General features: G+C 42.0%; 1 protein-coding gene across 2 annotated transcripts in view; it reads right to left on the bottom strand.

Annotated features, from left to right (window-relative positions):
- Positions 1 to 14,443: 14,443 nt before the first annotated feature.
- Positions 14,444 to 20,350, bottom strand: part of CA8 (carbonic anhydrase 8) — a 46,825-nt gene continuing 40,918 nt past the window's right edge. For both annotated transcript variants that reach the window (XM_056332186.1, XM_056332185.1), the window contains one exon: positions 14,444 to 15,105. The gene's annotated coding sequence lies outside the window, so the exon portion shown is untranslated. The remainder of the gene's footprint in view (positions 15,106 to 20,350) is intronic.

Raw genomic sequence — 20,350 nt, 5'->3', positions numbered from 1 at the left:
CCCAGTGCCTAAATCGCTGACTAGCCCAGATCTAGAAGATGAATTACTGCAATGAAACATATTCAACCATCAAAATGGCTGCTGCCTGTGCAAGAAACTGCATTAAAGACTGGAAGTGGCCTAGCCTAGATATTCCCGGTATTATGATGTATTCAAGAAATCAGAAACGCATTTACCATTTAATATGTTAATGATTCAAGAGCTGGTGGGATAAATGCATCAGAAAATACAGTGTGCAACTTCTTTGCCTGTCCCCCTATATTCTCTTTTTCATGAACTGTAGTTTACACTGAAATTTTCTGTATCTATACAGAAGTTATGCTACCTCTGCCGGTAAATCCCGCTATTCTAATCTGTTTATGTGTTGATCCAGCAAAAATGTGCTTGGTACATCCTCTGGTGGCAACACTTGGAAACATCAGTTGGGTGTGCAAAGAACCAACTCTATATTCTGTCTTCGTGTATTAGAGCTGCCTTTTCCCTACTTAGGCAGAGGAGACCTGGTGGGCAAGAGGGTCCAGAAGGAGCCATTAGGGAGCAAAAGACCACCTCCATTCCAAACGGGGCTGCCCTAGCACAGGCTGCCAGCCACAGGGCTGTCTACCACACAAGTTCAGAGAGCCACGGCACGACCACACCACAGCTCTCTGTTTGCAGCTCTGTGCCATCCTGCTGCCTCAAACTATTACACTTTCAGGGAACAGAAGCAAAGTTGTGTGAGTCTTGGTTGTGGTTCATTTTCCCTGAAGTGCCCCTCATGCCCAAGGAAACCGCAGTGCCAGTTTTTGCCTGGTGCTCAGGCCAGGCACAGGTGGCAAAACCCCATGCCAGGGAGACAGGTAATACAGAATCATAATATCATAGAATGGTTTGGGTTGGAAGGGACCTTAAATATTATTTAGTTCCAACTCCTCTGTCATGGGCAGGGACATGATATATATAGATGAGAACACATTCCCAGCTCTCTGTATTTAATGCAAACAGGACAAAGCAAGGATTATTGAAGCAGTTTTCCACTAGGATGGACAAGCTTGACTGAGCAGAAGGTGACAGCCTGGCTGTTGAGAACCACCACGTGAGGTCACCTCACCTCTCCCTGCTTCTTCTTTCCAGGCAATGCTCCTCCTCACTGCTGAAAGCCAGTAAGCAGGACAGTGTCACAGATTAGTAATGTGCACAAGGAATGAAGAAAGAGCTATGAAATAGGTGTGAAGTGATACTAATTTCAAATTGGCTAGCCCATGATTGCCTGAAGAGCATGTGTAAATAGCTCCTTTTCTGGTCAGGAGGTTTTCTGCTTTACTCAAAACATAATTATTTGCTTTTCCTCTCTCTTACTCTTTTTAACTTCAGGAGATGGGTGACATACAAAATGTTTTATTGTACTAGTTTTCACTCTAGCAGTGAAGGGGGGTGTTACTGCTTAATCAGCTGCTTTTCTCCCCAAGACACATTGATGAGGCCCATGAAATCAAGCTGTGCACGTATTTCAGTCCTGGAGAGTAGATTGTTCTGAGGGCTTCTTCTGTCCCCTGGGCTGAGCCCCGCGAGGGAAGCAGAGAGGACGGGAAAGAGGGGCATCGGGAACCACCAGGAGGTGGTGCCACATGGGACTGGTAGCACCTGGTCATCACTTGCACCGCAGTTCTCAGGTGGGATGGTGGCTTCTCTGTACCACAGAGATTACAGATTAAACCAAAGTGCCTGGTGCAGAAAATAGCAGAAGTGGGCACAGATTTTCTTCAGAGGACAGGGCTGTTGGCAGACGAGCTCACAGCCTTGAGGTGGGTCACAGGCTGTTAGGCACAGGAGAAATTTCTGTGTCCCTGCCTGAGGGTGCTGTCAGGCCTGCCCCTGTCCCCAGGGAGGGGCCTGATGCTGGGACAGGGGCTGTCCCAGCACCCCTGGCTGTTCCTGTCTGAGGTGGTGGCACATGACAGGCTGCCAGGCTCTGCCCTGCCACCCCAGGGAGCCCCCAGTCCTCATGGTGCCCTGCTGCACTACCATGTGCCTACCCTGAAGGACCCAAGAAGGATGGGGAAAGGTAGGGGAACATGGTCACTGAAGCTGAGCATGGCTAGCCCAGAGGAAAAACCTTCTAAGGAGACAGGGAAGGCTCACATGGGAAGCTCCCTAAATCAAGTTATACAAATACCCATCAGCCACACTTTCCTCAGTGCTCATAGGACTAGTCAGTGCAGCTCAACATCCTTGCAGTTTTACAGCAGCAGCAGTCTTCGTGTACAGCAAGGGGAGAGCTCTTCTGGGAACAAATGTTCTTGTCAAGCCTGCTTGAAGGCACCCCATCAGACATCACCCAAGTAAGGCCCATAGAAGAGAGGATGAATCATTATTTTGACTACCCCACATTTCAGTGACCCAGGAAGGATCAAGCACTTCCAGCTCAAGAACTGGGCACCTGGATCCAGCAGTGAAACTTCAGACCTCCATAAGGTCCATCAGGGACACTGGGGCGGCTCTGCCTTTCTCTCCCAAAGCACAAGCAATCCGGCTGCAGGTAACAGTGAGTTCATCCATTTCCAGCCATGCCAGCAATCCCTTTTTCAAGAGACTGACTACATGGATAGGCAGAACCAATGCTGTTTTGTTGTAACATACTGTGAACAATCAGTAGGTAGTGCCTGAAACTCTAATATTTAATTATTTATTTGAGCATTTAACTATTTGGACAAATATTCATTCAAACTGCATTATTAGAAGGACAAACTATTAGATACTCTGGGTACCAGAAAGTCTTACTGCAGCTCTGGCAAACCTGTGCAAGTATATAACAAGCATGACAAGCAGACAATAAATAGCTTCCAGGCCATATCCTACTGCTCAGAGATGACTTGCCTGAGGTACTATGTAAGAGACAGATCCTGAACAGAGCTTTGAAAAAGTTAAACATTTGAACTACCCCTACTGATTCTGTAGTACCTGGAAAACAGGAAACAAAGAGAGATTTCCTGTTTAAAAACAAGAGATTTGTGAGTCAGAAGAAGAGAACAGACCCATTTGTCCTGCAGCTCCAGCTGCAGGACTAACAGGAGTGAGAAAGAGTGGAAACTTATATCCAGCAGGTGATCCCTGAATATGCACAGAGGTAGTAGACATTTTTGCTACATTACAAAGGTGACTTGTCATTTTCAGAGAAAAGTATTACACTTTGGCTAAATCCAATCCTTATACCATCAGATCAAGAGGTTTTATGCACTGAAGTGGGTAGAAAGAGATAAATATTTTTCCCAAGAAGTGCATAAACACTTTTATGTGTCATTAATCACCCATTTTATCAAAAGCTTCTAAAAGTAAAAAGATCTTTGTCACTCTTGGTGCATCCACAGAGATTCCTGTGTCCCTGTTGGAATTGGTCAGCGCCCCTTTTTGGGTCTTTGCTTAAGACCCATCACCTGGTTGCAGTGACAGGAAAGATACTGGATTTGTTTTGACTGATTTATGTCCTATTTTCCTTCTTATCTTCTCACTCAGCTGCCCCCTTAATAGTATACCTAATCTGCAGGCATACAAATGGGCAAGGACAACTTTTATCTCATAAAGTTCAAGCTTCAGCGTCAGTTGTGGCTTTCCCATGGTAGGGCTGGAGGAGCTTTTCTTTAGGTTACTCTTTTTTGCAGTCTCCGGTGCTGGTGGTAGTCTCTTAGACTGCATGTCCATCTTGTACCTGGCTGAGGCACAAGCCCTGGATGTGCCAAGCCTGCTAACCCCTTGCAAGAGTGGACTGCCTCCCATGGCCAGATGCAGATTTCAGCTGGCAAGCATCAGGCAATGGAATTACCCTGTGTGGCGACCATCTCTCTTATCCACGGCTGGTGCCTTACCCTAAGCTACAGACATCAGCCAGATGTGGGAGGCAGCACTGGCAGCCCCCACCTCCCAGCCAGGCTGACGCTGGCAGCCACACCACTCAGCCTGTAGCACAGCAATGGCAGAGGAGCACTCTCGCAGATGGGTTGTACACAGGCAGCTGTGGATGCCTGCCTCTCCCTGATAAGACCGGTGCTTGCCTAAGCTCCTCTTTCTGTTCTGCTGGTGGCTATCTGACTGCCAGCATTGGGGGAGCAGAGGGCTGCTGAGCCAAGCCGAGCAGCACACTCGCTTTCTGCCCCATCTCTGCTGGCAGAAGGGAACAGGCAGTACTGTCTCCTGGTGAGGTCCAGATGAGTGACTTCTCCTCCTCAGTCCATAGGAGAGTGCCCATACCCCCGCCTCCTACAAAGCGGTTTTCCAGAAGGGAAAGAGCAGCAGAGCCCTCTCATAGAATGCTCCAGGGGTGAGTTGCAAATATCAAATGAAATGCAGCTGGGAGCGGTGTCCTGGGGCAAGTGTCTCACCAGCCTCTCCCTACAGCACAGTATAGATCAGCGTGCTGAGCTAAATATCCTCGGAAAGAAGGGTCTCAGGGAGTGCCAAGACTCAGGTTGAGGATGGCTGTTTCTAATCTAAAAGGTCTGCCAAGGTTCAGAGTGAAAGGGTGACTCAAGGTACAAACCCTAGACATGCTACCTAAACGATGTGTTGACTGTATTGGCCACACAACATTGTATTGCTGGATGCTTCACGTATTTTCTATGACGGGGCCTTAATATTAAAGAACAATGGGAGGTTATTGAACATAATGTGGATTAATGAAGGAATTTCTACCGTCTGGGTTGTTCAGGGATTGGGGGAAATTACCTGAAGGATTCTTTCTGGTCTTAATATCAGAAAGTTTATTACATTCTTGACACTGGCGTTACTGAGGCTGTAGTTAGACAAGATGGTAAACCTGTTTTAAGATGCTTATTACAAGATCAAAAACCCTGTGGCCATATGACACAAAACACTAAAACAACTTCAGTCTGTCAGTTCAAATTTGTTCCAAATATTCTGAATTCTTAGTACTACTTCAATCTGTCTTGACAGATCAGTTTTTAGCTCATCCTGCCCACTCTAATTTTATGCTGAATACACATCATCTGTTTACCCATAGCTGGGATAAAGCCTGGCATATATCCATACCCTATACCCTGGCTAATTCATCAGAAATATGCCTGTGCCTCATTCAGATCAGATTTGTACCATGGGGTGATCCAGGAGCACACAGATCTTATGCTGTGGAAACACAGCCTGTGTGTGCCCTGTTGACAGAAATGGTATGTGACAGAAAGAATCTAGGAAGAAAGTGAAAAGTATAAAAGCTGGAGGAAAGCTGATGAGCAAAAATTAATGAGATCTGACTTAAAAAATGAAAAAAAAATTTAAAAAGCACATGACACAGAAGATGCGAAACAAAACAGTTACACCTAGTACCAGAGGTAAAGCATTGAGAATATGGATTAAAGGAAACGCAGGACTAGGCAGAAGGTCAATGCAAGGTTCTCAACTTGATGAAGGAATTAACTGGGTGAAAATCTGCAGTCTATTGTATGAAGACCAGGCCAAATGGAGTGAATCTTTCCGCTTTAATGTTGTTGATCGTAAGTAATTACAAGTCACCGGTGAAGCAGTCTGGATTGCGCATATGGACTTGAATATATTTTTACTACAGCTCTGAATGTAAGTCTGTACAGCTGGAAACAAACAGGAAGAATGCTCCGATAAAATGGGAGGACTCTATCTGGAGGAGATGAAGAAAATCTCATTAAAATATAACGAACGACAATTTAAGAGACTAAGCAGATAAAAAATACCACATGATCTCATTAAATTAGTAATTGAAAAACTCTTGAGAGCAGTTTTAGACTTGACAGATTTCTAACTCCTTTCTTTCCTCTAGCCAAAAGTCCTCCTCTTGACAGGTGCCACTGCTTTGTTTTGGGTGAAAACAGCTCTACCCCTGCATGTGGACATCCATCACAGCTAAAATGTCAGCTGGAATTCATTGATGGGAAGAAGACAATGTTTTGATGGGTTTTTTTCTCTCCTTCTGGCTGCTAGGGACATGCATAAGGAAAGTGAGGGGAACAGGGGTATCTCATCACCTGGTCTCTTGCTGCCTAATGAGCCTGCCAAAATTGAAGATATTTGGGTTCTTCCTTAGAAATTGGTGGGAAAGCAGCATAATTAAGAAAACTGTAAAAGCAATCTCATCTATCTGTAGCTAGATGTCTTCCTATATGAAAAGATTACCAAAGTAATACCAGATTGCTCTTTTTTTAAGTGGCTAATTAGCAAGAGGAGGTGTGTATTCAAGATCACAAAGTCTCTCCTATTTAGAGACAGTAATGTCACATTATCACCCTCTTCATTTACGGAACAACTGTCAGATACTTTCTCAAAGAGCATCAATATCTTGCCTCTCTGTCTTTGAAAAATAATAAAAAAAAAAATCAACTAAACAAGGGCAGAATGCACATTGGTCTAGAAAGGAGCTGGATACTAAACAAAAAGAGAAATTTAGCTGACAAAGGTGCTATAGAACATGAATAAAACTGGTTGAAATTTTAAATCTTGGTAATTTAGGGTATTCTGACATAATTCAAAATTCATTCTGGTTCAGAAAAATACTAGAAATGTCAAAAAGGACATTTTTTTTCCTTGCAGGTCAAACAAAGACCAATCATTCAAGCGCTTCACTGATTCCTTACTTTTGAGACCCCAAGATTATGCACACTGTAGGCTCTTCTCTCAACACCAATCATCTGCTCAAAATAATTTCAGGGGGGTTTTGAATTAAAAAGAGTAGGTGTTACTGTAGAGGAATGCAGTGAACACCACAGTTTATCATTCACAATTCAAAAAAAAGTGGCAATGGCAACCTATCATTTGCACCTCCACTTCTTGAAAACAGAAAAATCTCCTTGTCACTCTGTCCCTCAGCTTCATGAATTTGACACTCACTGTTATGGACAGTGAAAGAAAGTTTCTGCAGCTCATAATGACAAGACACCAATCAGATCTTCCTTCTCTGCATTTACCAAATGAAAAGGGTGTGAAATGAGCTTGTTAGCCTTTTAGTGATTAAAAACAAAGTTAATTGTGATGGAACACTAACCACAATTATGGTAATCAACTCCAAAATGAGAATGAATCCTTAATATTAGATTCAATTTTGTTAATGAGAAACTGGATTTAAGAACTGTTACTTGATTAACTAACCAAGAGATGTAAAGAAGCAGGGAAAGCCTGAACATAATACACCACACAAATCCTTTTGGGAAAGGGTAAATACTATAATACCAAGTAGCACGCAAAAAGCAGCTGTGCTCTTCAGCCATCCACTACTAAATGCGTTTTGGAAAGAACGCACACCAGCAACGGAAAGTGTCCCATCAGGAGAAGCAAGAGGAGGTTGTATCTTGGAGCAAGCAAACAAAAGCAACATGATACAGGTGTCAAGAGGCTTTGGCAGGAGGAGGCAGAGTTCAAATTTAAGGGCTATAGGGCATGGTTAATCTGCCTCTATATTGGTGCTTATTTGAGGCACTGCAGGTACTGCCTTGCATAAACCAGTAATTTTCACAAAATTTCTTCACAAACTCCATTTGTTCTTAACCTATGAACACACACAACAGGGACCTCTCAAGCTGGGTGTCTAAACTCAAGCAATACTTGTTTTCCAGGCACTAGCAAAGGCCCTGAAAGCATAAGATACTTTTTCTCCCCATCCCATTCTTGGCATTTCAGCCCAGCTAGCACCTAGGAAGGGCTGCCGATCACTGAGCCTTGGGGAAATCCTGTGAGAGGACCATTTATGCCAGACAGATATGTAAACATCTGCCCATGCAGCCCACACTTAGGCTGGGCTTTCCTATTGTTAGGAAAGATGTGTGTGTTGCTTTAGCGTATTAAATTATTACCTTGTCTTTATTACTACAAAGGAAGTCCTTGGGGACCTGGGCTCACAGCTCTCAGTTTTGCATTTCCTAACAGCACCAACTGCATTAAAATCTAACAGATGAGCTCCATTTTGCGAGTAAGAAGCAGCAAAAACCAGTGGGACTCCCTGAAGAGTTGGAAGCAAACCAGCACCGGGACTCACAGTGCTCCTCAAAGCCACTGACGGCTCTGCTGCCGCTGGCCCCAACACCACAGACATTTCTGATGCAACCATGGCGATGCTGGAAGGGCAGTGTCCGGAGCCACAGTGCTGAGCTGGGGCCTGCTGGGGCTGCAGCACTGACTTGTAACCACCCTTGCTCCTGGGGACAGTGCCACCACAGCTTGACTTGCCACTGTCTTTGTGGCAGGTTACTGCTGTTTCGTGGTGCCACTTGACCATGCTTAATTGGAATTTGATGACTTAGGTAGCAGCAATTTGGATTTGATTTCTGACGTTTATTAGTGAATTTTATCTGAGTAGATGTGATCTCAACAAATGGCTTAATCTACAGTTTTCTTTCCGGTTGTAGTAGAAAACAGCCTCAATTTTCACGTATGTAATTTTTCTTGCAGATTATGTCTTTGCTCAAAGGCCTCTCCTTGAACAAGGGGCATAGGTCACAAAAAACAGATACCAAATTATAATAGAGAGACATCTGCAGATACAAATATTCTTTGTTTGCTCTTTATGCTGGGGATCAAACCCTGCCTGAAGCTCTATAGTATGCAGACATCTAGTGGTTGGATAATATAGTGCAATTAAACATCTTTACAGGACACCTGTAATAATTTTGCGCAGTCACATCATCATCTGAAGGCCAGATACCTTGGGTCCTGTTGAAAACAGGCTCTTTGGCTCTGGAAGTCCTATATTCATTCATTACAGCCCTAGTCACAGATATTTTGAGATGCTCTGGCCTCGTGTGTTTCTAGGATTTCATTTTAAATTGTGTGGAACTGGGGTGGTCACAACATAAAATGCCAGGAAATCAGTAAGGTTCAAGATGCTGCAACACATCTGCTAAATCGCAGCCTATATTTCACACTGAGACTCATGCACTTGGTAATCATTACTGGCTTCCCTGCCAAGAGCACACAGCTCTCAGGGTTTTTTGTGTTTGTTTTTTATTTGTCTCTTGAGTAAACATCTCCTTATCTATGTGAATTACTACATGTTTCTAGGCCATGAATAAATCTTTCCCCTACCTTTGGTTTGCTTTTTTTTTTTCTTTTTGCTTAGCCACACATATGATTACCCCACTGAAGAGACCAAGCCTTTTTCTAATTATGATTCAAGACAATGAAATTCACTTCCAACTGACCTATAGTGCATCCAAAAAAAAAAAAATCTGGTATCTTCACAACATGAGGTTAAACACATGTTTTCCAGAACTGCTTTACACCTGCTATTTAAAACACAGCTGACATATTGTATCATATGCAGTTGTATGTGTTTCACTGACATCACAGCTTTCATCTGTTTCACGCTCACCCCTGTCAGATGTTTACATGGGAGGCACTTCAGAAAGCACTGTTTGTAGTGCGTTTTTATATTAAAGCCTAAGGGAGGCAAAGAGTTTACGTCTATGTCAGATCAAGATGTTTTTATCTCCATGTCACAAACATCGCCTTACATTTTAAGCACAAGAGTTGCTTATGTGCTTGAAGGTCCAGTCTTCTCAAGTGCTGAAGAGTCAGTGTTTGAGATAAGGATTAGTGCCCGAGGATGAGCAGCCAATTCCCTGGCACTGGTGGGAGAGGGGCAGGAAAGCAGCAGTCTCGAGGAACAAGGCTTGCTAGATGTGATCTCTAATCATCGATTTGGGAGCCAGCAGTAAATCAGTCAAGCTGGGTTTACCCAACCCAGAACAGAGGGCTTCCAACACAAGTGAGTTGAGATACAAGCACAGCAGGAGTATTTCCAGCCACACCCCTGCTAGAGAAAATGACACTTCAGGAGGTTTCTTTATGCTGTTTTTGCAGTATGCTATCTTTACGCTTTCTTTTTCCTTAAACAGCTCATTGTGTACTTTATAGGGCAAGTTCTTTTCAAGTTTATCTAACATTTCCCCTTCTCATACCCCATGTTCAGCTGTTTGCCTGATATCTGGGGAGGAGAAGGGCCTCTCTGGATCAAGATGGGGTCAGGCTCTGAGGAAGGGCAAGCAGAAATAAAGAGCTGCACTGCCACTGTACACAGCATGGTAAGAACACTGGTGAGAAGGACTTGAAGATACTTAACAGAAGGGAGACAAAAAATGACCCAGCACTGAAAAACAAACCTTGAAGTAGCAGTCATCATCTCAGCAAACTGATCAGGGAGAAGACTGAACAGGTGACCTGACTGCTGAGTCAATGCTGGGTTTTTAACTTTGCAGGTAAGGTCATAGCAAGTTCTCCTGGACGACGTGTTGCAGATCAATACAAAGAGTATCTCTCTAACACGGCTGACTGCTGGGTCTTTTTCTTATGCCTGGCATCATATGGATAGACAGTCTGTGATCAGAGAGCAGTCCTCACAGGATACAGGGCAGAAGGCATTCGCAACGTGAGTGTAAAGGTAAGTTCATTAATACCTCCGAAGCATTCAAACAATCTCCTTCCCCACAAGAAAACAAATTATTATGTCTTCAGAGCAAGTTCTAACAACATTCAGTGTAAAGGATCTGGGACTGAATAATGAATAATGGGGGAAAAGAGAAGGGAACAGGACTTATCTGTTCATTAAGCAAAGGGGAAATATCCAATTATACAAACACCAACAATATACGTACAGTACTGGTGAACTGATGTTAGGAACACAGTCTTCATACTAGAATTTACAAACTTCAATTAGAAGTCCTAAAGCTCATTTTAAATCGGCCTTGTTTAAAAAATAAGTTTTTCTATGTATAGCATGCTACAAGTATGTGCTTACAATGACAGGTTTCATAAATAGATGTCCACATAAACACTGGCAAACACATCCTGTATGGTTCAGACTCAGGAGATGCAGTAGATGGTTTTCCAAATGCCTGATATTTCAGCAGGCAGCACTCATGTACAAAGGAAGAACACACCTCAAAGCCAACTCCATGCTGGTGTTAAATCCAGCCAAGGAGGAAAAGGCAAGACAAAATTTGTCCTCTTTCCACAATCCTCAACCCAGAGAGGGTTTTCCCCTTTTCCTCTGCAGCCATCATTCACCATGGGGTTCCTCCATTTCTACAAGGAAAGAAACTTCTCTTCATTCTCACTGGAGTTGATGTGACAGCCATGAAAGGAGGAATTTGCACAAGACCATTACTGCGCCATTGGTGTGCCCACCAGTCAAACTCAATGAAGGCAAGTCTGAGCTTATGGCAGCTGCACGCTGGCAGGTTCTGGAGAACGCCAATGTGTATGACTTCTTGTGGAGCTGCCTGTGCATGGATCTCCCCATCCTCGTTGCTTCTGCAGTCTCAGCAAAAGTCAGCTGAAAATTCTCAGTAAAATTATTTTTTCTTTACATTGCCCTGTTATTAAGCACTTTTAACTCTTCAGCAACAGTAGCCTCCAGTTACCCTCAGGGGTGAATGAATCAACCTTTTGAAGACAGACAAGGAGAATGGCCAGGGACACTGGCCAAGGACCACTCTTATTTCCTTTTAGACTCAGTATCCTAGTTCACGCGTGTTCCTATACACAGCTACCATACCATGTTTGCCACTGTAATGTTTGGGATCAAGCCTGTCCCTTAACCCACACCAATTTGTGCCTGGTGACCTCCCAGGTGTATTTTTGGAACAAGCCTAGTGTTCATTATTGCTCCACCTATGCCTTGATTTTTGCATAAGGGAAGGGAAATGTGGGAGCCAGGGCAGAAAGCAAACGTAAGGAGGCACAGTGCTCTCTAAGAGGCTCCTCTAACCCGAACAAGGAGGAGCCCAGGATCACATCCCAGGGTGCAAAGTCCATCTGTAGCCAAGCTAAGAGCTTGAAGCCTCTAAGTTTTCCCAGGAGCTCCAGAAAACTAGAGGAACCCAAAGAACACATCACCTGGAGAGGGAAGACCATTAACAGCAGATGTCCTGCCCCACCTCACCTGCCTTCTCCCAAGAGCTGGATTTCTTCCTATCCCCAATACCCACCTTCCTAAAATTCACCAGCAGGCTGCAGAGCCAGCTTTTGCCTCATGAGGTACACAGCTGCTTTAAAGTATTATGCCATTAATTTTTGATCAACAAGTGTGTAACTGCTCCACACCTCTTGAAAACTTATAATTCACATTTTTCATCAATCTTTAAAATTACGTCAAGCATTACACACATTAACATTATCTTTAAAAATAATTCCAGTGCAGATAGCAATCTGATTCTAAAGAATTTTAGTGGCTGTAGGCTTGAAGAGGAAATTACCAATTTAGGGCCTTACACTATCCTCAGAATACTTTTATCAGTTTTTATGATTTCTTAAAAATGTTAATAGAAAGGCAGGCACATGGAATTCTAACTGGAGAGTAGCAAAGGCTCGCCACACTCAATAAAACCTCTCATGGGTACAGTACAACTGAAGCAATACACAGAGAGCCCTTCCTGCAAACTCTTCCCTGCAGATTCCTACCAAAACGAAAAAAGACTAATTTAACTTTTCCCAACACACCACGAATGTGGGCTGACCAATCTGTAACTAGAATGGGTGTGTTTTGTGAATTAATTTGTTGTTATAATTAGATGCAGGTCTACAGAAAAAACAGTTACAAGTATTTTTACCAGTGGAGCCTTTTTTTCTCTTTCAAAGCCAAGCCTAGAAAAAGAAAGTCTGACAAATGTTGACACAAATTTACTAACCTCAATTCCTCTGTAGCAGCATTTACACAACTAGAAGTTCACTTTACAAGGTAATGCAGGAAAGAACAGCAAACACAGGAAAGGAGCACAGGAAAAGGAAATAATGGACTTTTTGGTGGAGACATTACATCATTTGCTTTGCAATGTATCTGTATTTCACAGCCAGAATAATATCAACCAGCTCCAAGATAAGGAACATGTTTATTTAGAGAATAAATCTATTTCAGATTTCATCATAATGTCAATATTTGCCATATTAATACTACAGTTCCTTTCAGTTAATACTCAGTAGTTAATAATGTGTTGTGTGCAAAGGGAGATCTTCTAAATGAGCTATTGCAGAGGCAACCTGGGAATTGCCTGGTTCAGAATGGGGTTCACTCCACTTTTGGGTGGCTCTGTCGCTGCTGGGTGCAAGGAGATAGGAATACATCTTGAACTGGCAGAAAGCAGTTGACTTCCACCTCGTAAGGCTTTGTTTCGAGGGGGTTTTTTTCAAGATTTTAGTACCAAGCCTGACAACTAGGACAAACTATCAGGCTCCTGTCAAAAACCAGGGACAGTCTGGCCCAGCCACTGCAGGCCATTGCAGCAGACTTTATGCAGAGACTCCTCCCTGCCCCATGGCAAGATGTGGACCAGCAGGAGGCCAGGCTCTGGTGACCAGTGTGTTGGGGTTGGGCTCCAGGTTCTAGCTGCAGCTGCGTGGGGAATCATTGCTGAAGGAAGAGGGGCAGGAGCCGGTGAAGCTGCTACATGGACATTACAGAAGGGCTAGGGACCTTGTAGATGCAAGACGTGGTTTTGGCCAGCACTGAAACCTTGAACCCCTGGACTAGATAATGGGGTTATACTTCATTAAATTTGGGTGGAAGGTGGAGAGGGACTCCCTTAAACGTAACCCTAAGAAATACAAGTTTATATAGGCCCACGGAGCAATGTGCCAATTGCTACACTGCTAAGCCCAAAAAAAACCAGATGACTTCATGGTGTTGCTGTACATCCTTTAGCATTTATTGCAATGCATGCTGTCAAGGGCAGCTGCATGTCTCTCCATAGGAAGCACGGTTTCTGCAGTACGCACAGTTATGAACAAGGGAAATAGTCAGCCCTACCCACTCCCCCTCACGCAGCTCACGTGGTGTGTGGGGTTGTCCTATTGTTTCTGCTGTCCCTAATATACACATAAATAACTCAGAGAATTCGTAACTCATTATTCAGCAGCAGCTCTCCCCATAACCCTTGACAAGGTAATTAAGCATGCCTTCTGACACTGCATTTACCATTGCCTGGTGATGACTCTGTGATTGATGACTCACCAATCTGCTCCAAGGGAGTAACGTCCCCTTTGTGAACCCTTGGTTTGCATCTCCATTGTGCCCTGGCCTGGAGCTTGCCATCTGTGCCTCCAGCGTTCTTCCACTCCTGTAGGTCTCTGCCTAAACCTGCCCTTCTCATGTTGGTAAAGTGGACCTCACTGACAGCTATGGTGATCAAAGCTATTGCCCACACATTGTTGACTCTGTTCTGCAGATCTTGGTATTTTGCAGGAATCAGAAGCTATGAGCTTCACTAGCTGCCTTGGACTGCCATTCCCTTATCTGTTCTGTCAGATGTGTGGCCCAAACATGGCAATCCCCATGCTGTGCAGTGAGCTCAGGGCATGCAGAGCAGGTCCCCAGACCACCCTCCACAGCAATGTACAGAACAAACAGAACAATCATAATTCACAGGAGAACAAAGGCTGATCATTTTCTGCCTGAACTGAACATTTCTTTGCAAAGTCCAACAACTCGTCAAGTAGAAAATAATCCAGATGATTTTGTTTATTGTTATACCAGTTAATTTTCCTTGCTTCAAAATTGTCCTTTATTTCAGTAAGGTTCCTAGTAATGCAAATGTCATCCAGCTTTATTCAGATAAATCGTGTTAAGGGCATAGGTTTGGCAGAAAAGTGCTCCTTTCTGCCCAAAAATTAATTTTGAATTTGTATAATACTCACTGTGAACAAACAATGTTTTTATTAGTTTTACAGAACGCACCTCCCCTCTACAGAAAAGATGGTTACTGACAGCACAAGAGATGATATGGAATAAAATTAAATCTAACATTCAAAATAATAATGAGTATTTCTACATATTAACATTCATACCAAGCTTAAAATTAATACTACTTGGATCACAAACCACTATTGAATGCTATGGCAAAGTAACTATATATAAGCAATGATAATTACCATTTTAAAATAGTTAACTGTGAATTGGAAGATTTAATGTGATTTCTTCTCTTAATGTACAGCCCCATTCCCAGAATTTCACTGGGCTGTGTGGACAGACCAACTGTCACAGCTGTCTATCAAGGCTGAATTAGATGATGACAAACAATACAGGCTTTGTGGTTCAACTGAAGCAGCAGCCTCAAAAGTTTCCATTTCTCATCTGAGGGCACTGTGGGAGCATTGTCTTCCCACTTTCTGAAAAGAGAATGGAACAATTATGTTACTGAAATTCCTCCACAGTGGGTCTGAAAGACTGTTTATGTCCAGCCAGGGAGACAGGGAAAACTAAAAGCTGGGATTTCATGACAGCAGGTGGGGGCAGTTTCAGAGTGTATACTTCAGTGGCATAATGGTCCCGATTCTTCTCTTTTAGGGTAAAGCCAGAACTGGAAGATTTACTAGCAATGGAGGAAATGGCAATAAAAATTCAAAGTTAAACACAGTGATAAAATTATAAACTTGAAACAAAACTTTACAATTGGCTTTCTGAATTAGTCAGGTAACTGATTCTAATGTGGAGACCATGGTGGTAAATTAGGAAGGAAAATTTACTAGTCACAGAGGATTTTTTACTGTTTACTACTTTAGGGGCCCTACCAAGTAAAGTGCTGAGTACACAGCTCTCATGGGACTCAGGTGGGCTCAGGAGACAGAAAGCAATCACCCAATTTGTCCTTCCTAACACCAGTAATATTCTTATTAATTAACAGCAGAGAAAACTCAATTCTTTGTTTCATGCAAACACATATTCTTGTGCTTCAGCATAACCTTAGGAAATCAGCTGCTCAGGTTACTCCAGTGCTCTCGGTTCAGAAGTGGTAGGTATAACTGTGCCAAACCATTTCATTCTGTTGTACTAATAATCTCATTTTTTCCCGAGGTTATTTTAGTGCTAACTATAGCTCAGCACATACACACAAAAAATCAAAAAATGCATGGATGCAAATGGTCACCTGGGGCCACGATTGCTTGCAGGAAGAGTCAATGCATCTCTAGAGAGTTCCCACACTTTTCTTAAAGAGGAAGGGAATGTAGAGGCTGTCAGTCACCAGCAGTGCTGTTAAGAAATCAGTGTCTACCCACAAGACAATCGGTGCCAGGATTTCTATGTGCTTCCTGGTTACTATCCAATATCCCCAAAAGTCATGATGTCTGTCAGCAGGACTATTTGATGGTCAACTTGAAGAACTTTCTACCAGTTGCCTTCTAAGCGGAGGCTGTAAGCCCTTCACGGAGCAGCTACTTTTAGCCACAGTTACACTCCACGTAATAGCACAGAGCATTCCCAGTTCTTCCTGGGGTTTGGTATAAAGGTGTAACATCAAAAAAAACATGTAATAATAAGATTGCCATCTCTGGGAAAACTCTTGGCATGTTTTTCAGTGGGCTACTAACACAAGGATGCAAGAACCAACCCCCTCCCTGAAGTGAACAAAACAGTTCCTCTTGCTTGGACTGATGATACTGGATCAGGGAATTAAGGCTGAAAAAGCTGAGTGAGGAAGCTCAAAAGAAGCCACAAACTTTGTGTTCTTAAGGTTCCACGTAGGCAAACTAATGCTGTGACACAGTGACACGTTCTCAATCTCAATTAGTGCTAAACTAATTACGAAAACTGTTTTATACACTGCAGTAAGTAGTATCTCTCTTCTTTCTTGGATAATCCCTAGTGTGATGTAAGGGTGATTGAGTATCTAATTACTCCTTAATTGAATGCACATTTTGTACATTTTTCACTACTTCAAGCTTAATGCTTTTGGTCCAAAAATCAAAGTCAGTGAAATTAAGTTGAACTGGGACTTGCGCAGCTATTGTATTAATGGATTACTTTTGGAAAGGAGCCTAATTATATGAGCCAGTCTGAAGTTTTCAGTTGGGTTTGTTACAGAAATACTTAACATATTGTCTGGTAAGACTGATTGTATATACTGTTAGTGTTGTTATTCATGTTTACCCTTTGTTCTTGTTTAAGAGTAATTTTTCTACCACGGTAAATTAATAGCACTGTTCCCTAATATATGTGGTCAAGTAACACTATCAAGTTAAAGGTTTAAGTAGATATGAAGATACCTGCTTCTCTTACTCTTCTGAAAAGTTTTTGGAAATGCAATATTTGAGCTACAATTGTACAAATGGGCATGTGTATTATAATCAGAAAATTGTCTAGATGTCTTGCTTGTTGTTTATAGATTATATTTCTGCCTCTGAAATTTCCTTTGCTTGGGTTGAGTCCTACATATATTAGAGTCCCATTGCTTCTGGTGGAGTCCTCTACAGATCAGACAACCGTCACCAAAGAAAAGCTTTCAGGATCAGTGCCATGAAGTGTAAATACCTGGGAAATCTGAGAGCTATTATCACAATACCCAAGGTTTAAAAAAAAGAAATATTAACAAGATCAATCACATTTCATAAATCATCCTCAGAATGTAAAAAAAATCATTATGTTTCCAAAAATACCTATTTCTAATTCTTTCATATGGTAGTTTTATGTACTTAGATTCCTCACAGAGAATAAATTTTCTTGGACAAAACTGGAATAAATGCAGGACTGTAACTTTATCCCAGAAACATGAAGCAGCCGCAGGAGCAAAGACAGGGCGCAGCTGACATATTTTTAAGAACCAAAAGTCCCAATGTTCCCATAGTAATAGACAGAGCACACTTCAAAAAGAAGATATAAGAAAATGTCAGTGAAAAAGATTATTTTTTAAAGTCCTCCAAACATGTTGAGAAAATGCAAATAAATGGACTATAGAGAAATTAAATAGGACGGCCATGATAATGTGCCTTTCCATTTGATAAGGAGAAAATAAGATTCCTCATTGTAGCAGCCTTAGGTCAAGATCACTACACAAGATCAAAAACTTTCTTCTGCTACTTAAAAGTAGTCAATCTGCCTTCTGGAAAGCTTTTCCACCTCTCTTGTCTTACCATATTCCTTACCATTATCATCTCACATAATGTCTCTGTATTTTTCCTTACAGAAGCATCTTGCCTTCTCCTCTCTAACACTAGGATAAACCACAAAGTTTAACAGTTAAAAAAAAAAAAAATCAAAGAACATGGGTGGCAAAACTAGTTTAACACTGACTACACATTACCATTATCCTACACCTTCCTAAAAACAGCACCTGAAAGTATGGTCAGGCATAGATTCCAAATGTCTCAGAAAAGAGAACTGACTATCTTCTGAATCCTTATCTTCCCTGAAACACTTTCCATTCCTTCCATGAAAAGGCCACCATTTATTGAGTCTACATCTAGTTCTGTGGGCATTTAACAACATCTAGCTAACTAAAGTGTACCTTTGTTTCTCTTGAGCTCTAGGGATGCATAAAAATCTTTGAGAAAATTACAGTAAGTTTTGATTTGTAACACTGCTTTGTCATAAACTGTAGTGTTAGTCATAAAATGTTGTTAACAAATGTCACTACTGGTATTCTCTATCTTGAGTGACAATTACCAGTTGCAAAAACATTTTCAGTAACCCAAAACAGTTCTGTTTTTTATTTTCAAAACATTGCTATCTGCTTAGCAAGAGTCTGTTTGCATAGTTTCATTGCATTGTTTTCATCCATATGAAATAACTAGAATCACAAATTCCAGTAAGAATTCCAATTAGCTACTCACTAATTTGAACCCTCAGCAGTGGGAAAACAAGTTAGGCTGACATGACAGCATTCACTTACAATCTCAGTGCATGCCTCATTCCATGCTATTACAATGAAACAGTGGGAGGCAACCTGAAAAGGTACCATCTTTCAGCCACTCCTGATGCTCTTGGTCTCCTGAATGCTCCAGAAGTTTTGGTATGTTTTCAGTAGGTCTCCAATTATGGTGTGTGGCTCACAAGCCAAAGGTGTTTGGCTGTCTGTCCTACGGTCACACATTCAAATACAAGCACATTCTCAAGTATTCTGAAGTGGCAGCAGAGTGTTGGGCACTTTACATAAGCTCTTAAAAAACAGGAGAACAATACTCAGTTTTGTTGATAATGTGAAGTTGAGTTTCTTTCAAAGATTAAAACTTAACAGTTAAACCAACCACCTTATAAGCACAAACCCAGAACACATGGAGACAAACAATGACTGATGAAAAATCACTTCCTAAGAAGTAATATAAATACTCATATTTCATCAAATCTAGGAAATCAGTGTTTGCATTTCTAAAGAACTAGTGTTGATAAACTTTGTGTTGGCTTTTTTTAAAAACAGGAAAAAGAGAATGGTCATAGTAGCCTAATGATGCATGGCTGCTGAAAGCTCACTCCAGCTCCGGAATCTACACAACAGGAATGGATAAAATTCCCAAGTGCTGGAACTTCTGCAGAGCAACTTCTTTGTGAACTTTAGGAACTACAAAGGCTACCAGTAAACTGAGAATAGGGAGACATATTGATCGTACCGTAAACCTCCATTCAAATGCCAAGTTCACTGAGATCTGCTTAGGCAAAGAAATACAGACCATAGCATGTGCCTCTCCTATCTCTGTTTCTCAAAGACAAGGCCGAGTTCCACAGCTCACACTGTATTTGAATGTCCCTTCATATTCTATAATCTAGTTACCATACAGTGTGCAATGCCACAAAGAGGGGAGTCCACCACTACCTGTTTAGCACTAGCTCATTCCCACAGGCAACACTCATCCCCCGTTCAATGTCCTGTGGAAAAGGCAGCATAGTTTTGCTGCCACAAGAGCAGCTCAGCAGCTTCAAACGCAAGTTACGTGTGTGCTATCCACTCACTAAACACACCAGATGCAGTCAATACACTGCCCTCTCTCCTTACTGTGAAACTAACGCTGTGCTCAGACCTTTCAATGTCATGCAGACAGTCTCTGCAGTATCAGGCATACAGCCTCTGTTCCTCCCACCGTATATTACTCCTTCCTGTCCTTCAGGCCTAGCACAACCTTGATATTTTGTCTTCTTTTTTTTTTCCCCTCTAATCTTGAAACTACAAGTAGAAAAATGGTAATTACATCAAGAATGGGTTTTAATCCCAATTAATTTTTGCTATCATAATTTACAGGACATTGGATAAACTTGCAGCTGCTTACAATCTAAGGTCTACCAAATGTGTATGTGAATGTGTACATGCATTTATGTATATAAAAATCAATGCTTTTTCAGGAGTTTCTGAACGAGTCACACAAAAAATGTTCAAGAGAACTGGAGTAATGTATATAGGTACATGGAGTAGGTATAAGCCATCATCACACTTGGAGGACAATTCTTTATTTATGGATACAAAATAAATTGTGTCTGGGATATGCACTTCGGAGACAACACACTGGCAATCAAATTCTTTAGTTTATTAATTATGCCCAAGTGTAAAGTAAATTAAAGTTTATCACTTTCAAAAGAAAATACTCTTTCATTATTATTTTAGCAAGTTATTTTTTAGAACTACCTCTTACTGCCTTCTATTAAAAGAAT

Source organism: Falco biarmicus, chromosome 3, assembly GCF_023638135.1.
Source record: "Falco biarmicus isolate bFalBia1 chromosome 3, bFalBia1.pri, whole genome shotgun sequence".
NCBI classification, from domain to species: Eukaryota; Metazoa; Chordata; class Aves; order Falconiformes; family Falconidae; genus Falco; species Falco biarmicus.
Note: the sequence above shows the minus strand (reverse complement) of the source record. Positions and strands in the feature narration are given on the sequence as shown.